This window comes from Hibiscus syriacus, unplaced genomic scaffold, assembly GCF_006381635.1.
Source record: "Hibiscus syriacus cultivar Baekdansim isolate YM2019G1 unplaced genomic scaffold, ASM638163v2 tig00111584_pilon, whole genome shotgun sequence".
Taxonomy (NCBI): domain Eukaryota; kingdom Viridiplantae; phylum Streptophyta; class Magnoliopsida; order Malvales; family Malvaceae; genus Hibiscus; species Hibiscus syriacus.
In genome coordinates this window covers 1-5,060 of record NW_024063127.1, presented here as the reverse complement: position 1 = coordinate 5,060, position 5,060 = coordinate 1, and the positions used below count along the sequence as shown (strand labels likewise).

At 34.6% G+C, this 5,060-nt stretch overlaps 1 pseudogene; it reads left to right on the top strand.

The window, feature by feature from the left end:
- The first annotated feature begins 3,390 nt into the window (after positions 1 to 3,390).
- Positions 3,391 to 4,891, top strand: LOC120165623 (annotated as a pseudogene).
- Positions 4,892 to 5,060: the final 169 nt, after the last annotated feature.

Sequence of the window (5,060 nt, the reverse complement as noted above, 5' to 3'; positions counted from 1 at the left end):
TTTATATGAATATGAACTCATATGAGAATGGATATGAACTACGTGATTACATGTATATGTGAAGGAAACCATGAGCTTATATGAATATATGATATGGTTACATGAATATGTAAAAGGATATAAAAGATAATGCCCATGTTATGTGTCATGAGAGCTAGGGGTATAGTTGGCATGCCAAGAGTCGAGGGTCTATGTGGTCCTTCGGGACATATATGTATTCTTTGGAACATGTGTGAAGTCTGGTGAGACACATACTTGATCCCTAGTATATGTATATGATTCTTAAGGAATGATATGTGGTTCTTATGGACATTATTATATGGCACTACGGTGCAATTCTATGCGGCACTCTGGTGCAATTATTATATGGCACTACGGTGCAATTCTACGCGGCACTCTGGTGCAATTATATGTGGCACTTCGGTGTGCAATTATATGAGCTGTGGTGCAGCATTAGTGCACAACCTCTATGTACTCGCATATCTTTAGTTCTCACATGAGTATCATGGGTATTAAATAGATAATATTAATAAAATGATATGATAATATGTTTGTTTCCTTGTGGAATTTCATGGGTGATATTGATTGTACAAATGGTAACTTATAAGACCATATGATGAAAGGAATCAATGATAGTGATAAGATAAGAAAGAAATGAAGATAATAATATAATCGCTTGGGTGTACGTGTTTTATGATAGTATATATATAGTGTACACGACATGATATGTATATGTGCAATTGGTTATGGTATATGGTTATTGATATGGACATAAGAGATCATAGGAACATGAGTAAGAGATATGAATGACGACATATATGTATGCATATATTTTTACATGTAAAAGTTGAGTGGTATGAAATGATAGTAGTAATTGTTTAGGTATGATTATTAGTTACCGTTACCTTATATGTTATATGCCTCACTAAGTCTTGACTTAGCGTGTAAGTGATTTACACGTAGGTTTCGATAAGAGTAAAGAGCAATGTGGAGCAAGACAGGTCAGTTCTTCTTACTAAAGGTCAGATCAGAAAAGATGTGAATAATAGGTATTTTAGTATATAAAGTTCTAGGTGGCATGTTTTCAAAAGAATCTATTGTTTAAGCTATGAACCGTTTTATAAATGTTTCGAATAGTTATATGTAAATAATAAGTGAAAGATACATGCTCTGATTGGTTTTGTAATAATGAAAATGTCTTTTTATGTAAATTAGTTATTTATATGTTATAAAAGTTTTAAATTACTCACTATTTTATACAAGTACATGTTTTTAAAAGTCAATGTGACACCTCGGATTCGTATCCGGGTCGGATACGGGTTGGGGTGTTACATTATGCATCGATGCACTAATTGCATTCGATGTTCATTTATTTGAGAGTGCATCGATACACATTGAAGATGCATCAACGCACACTACCCATAAATTACATCTTGAGCACGAAATTTCTCTTTTCAATTCAAATCTTCATCTTTCGCCTTCTTTAATATTCCTAACTTTCATACACATACTTGCACTCATTTCTACTCAATAATCACTTCTTTAACCTCCATATCCTCTCCTCCTTATGAAATTCAAGAATCATACCCAAATTTTAACATGTTACAAATCCAATTCTAACACTTCATACATGTTAATTAGATTGATGACAAGTCAAATTCACTCTTAAACCTCATTAAAGAACCCTCTTTCAAGATTTCACTTATTCCTCTATTTTCTTTAATTCCCTCTATTCTCTCATCTTATTCCTCTATTTTCTTTACCAAACTTTATGTCCAATATGTTTTCATGCATGTGCAATTTTAAGCTGGTTCTGAGTATGAGCTTCCCGTGATTTCATTGAATGTTTGCCTATGCCAGGCTGGCATTTAGATGACCAAATGAAAGGTCTAATTCACCTTACCTATCGTTTCTTAGGGGATATTTATTATGTGTAAGAATGAAATGCTGTAATTCCGTGTATTTACAGAATTTAACATTATTTGCACTCCTATTTTTTTTTGGGGGTTCTTTCAACATGCCATATTTAATATCTTGTATGGGAGTCTTCAAAAGATATGGGAGACTTCTTTTGAGCAAGCTATTTATTTAAAGACAAAAAATAGATGAAGAAAATATGTCCTGTGGTTTAGAAGACTAAAGATATCCCTCACATGGACATTTGCTAAGAGAAAATTCAAATGTTTATGGCTTATATCTGGACCACAAACTCACACGTAATGGAAAAACCAAATGCATTTTGCTTCTGGTATTTTGTCATCAATCCGTCCGTCCATGAAAACAGTGTAATGAACACAATATACTTTAAAACACAAATAATTTGACACGGTTAATTCATTTATCATATTTGTGTTTATGATTTTAACACACTATAATTTGTGTTTACACAATTCAAACGGAGAAAATAATGAGACAAAACACATGCAAGGGATTTCAAGATCAATTGGAATTTTAATATATTCATTGGCATCTTCTATACATGCAATGAATGTAAAAAGTGTTGGTGGTTAAGCTTTTTTTCTGTTATTTAACAAAGAAAAAGTGAATTATCTTTTAAGATTTGTACTAACTCATATGCTTCCTTTTCTAGATTTTCATTTTTACAAATGAGAGATAATTGTCAAGGGATTGAACAATGAGTCGCTTTGGCTGTTGTGAAGAAGATAATATCCAAAAAGCCACAGATAATGGAGGCCACTATGTGGTTAAAAATTCAGGAGGTAATCCTTTGCGGTTGAATTTTGCATCAGTACCTTCAATTCTGTGATCTAGTTGAATGAAACATAATAAGTAGGATGGCATGGTATTCTTTGGTGCTTATGTCGGTCAGTTGTAGTTTAATTGTAATTTGTTTATTAGCTTTAATTTTATGCTGTTTGATTTTTACTAGAACGCTACACACACACGCGCACAACAAACACGTTTTTTTTTCGTTTCAAAAAACCTAATTTAGTTTACTACTTCATACATGTTTGACTATCTTCTGCATGCTATGATGGCTATGCTTTGTGTTCTTTTTACTGAATCTATTGATCTAATCTGGGTTGTCTTTTTCCTCAGGAAATGATGGAGGTTACCTACCATCTGAAACTATATCAAAGAGTGCTCAAACAGTGAAGGTTCAGCCTATTGAAGTCCCTGCAATTCCAGCAGATGAATTAAGGGATATCACAGATAGCTATGAGACCAATGCGTTGATTGGAGAAGGTTCATATGGTCGAGTTTATTATGGAGTTCTTAGAAGTGGATAGGCTGCAGCAATAAAGAAGTTAGATGCCAGCAAGCAACCTGATGATGAGTTCTTAGCCCAGGTTCAATTGAAGGCTGAAATCCCTCACATTTACCACATCCGATATAATTTTAGAGTTTCATACTTATATCCATTGGTTAATGGATTTTCAGGTTTCCATGATATCAAGGTTGAAGCATGAAAACTTTGTTCAATTGCTTGGTTACTGTGTTGATGGGAGCCTCGGATACTTGCCTATGAGTTTGCATCTAATGGTTCACTGCATGATATTCTTCATGGTATGTGTGAAGATGCTCTGTGCATCCCTCCAGATATACAAAGTTGAAAACCATATATAGGAATGTGATGATGCTTGAAGGAAGAATCTCCTCCTTGTGATGCTATTATAAAATTTAATTATAAAGTTCCTTCTTCTATTGGAAATGAAATATATGGTTTGTAACTTTTATGTTGTGCTGTTAATATTGCAAGATTATTCTTTCTTTAATGCCAGGGAGAAAAGGTGTTAAAGGAGCTCAGCCAGGCCCTGTTCTGACATGGTCACAAAGAGTAAAAATTGCTGTAGGAGCTGCGAAAGGGCTTGAGTACTTGCATGAGAAGGCTAATCCTCACATCATTCATCGCGACATAAAGTCTAGCAATGTGCTAATTTTTTATGATGATGTGGCAAAGATTGCGGACTTTGATTTATCTAATCAGGCTCCTGATATGGCAGCCCGTCTTCATTCCACTCGTGTACTTGGAACCTTCGGTTATCATGCTCCTGAGTAAGTTATTTGTGGAGTATTTTCGTACTACTATCTGTTATATTTATTTCGGCATATATTGCTGATTAGTGTTGAAAGCGAATTTGCCAAGCTTGGTGAATTGATATTTGTAACCTAAAATGTAGTAGTTTTTTATTTGATATCCGTGATGTTTCTGGGTACAAGCATACTATATCCAAAATTTCTTCTCCTATAGAGCTTGATTCAAGATTGAATGCCTTGAAAATTGACTGTTCATTGGCAGATATGCAATGACTGGGCAATTAAATGTCAAGAGCGATGTATACAGCTTCGGTGTTGTGCTGCTGGAGCTTTTGACGGGGAGAAAACCTGTTGATCATACTTTACCTCGCGGACAGCAAAGTCTTGTGACATGGGTACTTTTCCGCAACTTTTTTTTTGTATATCCAGCCTCGTTTCATTGTTGTACTTTTCAGATATGGATAATTAATGAGAGGCTCGAATTCGGTTTAGGCTACACCAAGACTTAGTGAAGACAAGGTTAGGCATTTTGTGTGTACAATACGAAGCTGATTTCAGGCCGAATATGAGCATCGTTGTCAAAGCTCTTCAGCCCCTGTTAAATGCCCGGCCTGGACCTGCTGGTGAAACACCAACCACATAACTTCATTTGTCTCCTTCGTTCTCGCTCTCCCAATTCCATATTGAGGGGGCCAAATTTAGAAGGTGATGATGATTTGTTTATTCAAAGTTCCTTATGCATCGATTACATACTCGATTCGATTTGTTCATAATGTGTGGGATTTTTTTTTCTGGGTTCTTGCATATATGCTGATGGTCTTGTATCTTTTTGTCTAAATTTAATCATAATCCTTTCCCGTTTCATGAAAAGTGTTAGCTTTTCCTTTTATTTAAACTCGAGTTTGATCATGTTTAACTTTTAAAACTTGATTTCTATTTGAGTTGTCTTATTAGGTATCGTTAAACTTGTTTATCCAATGACAAATTGAGCTTCACTTGTGTTGGGTTTCGAATTTGATTATTTACATTTGAGTTTTTTATGGTATATTTATATGCTAACT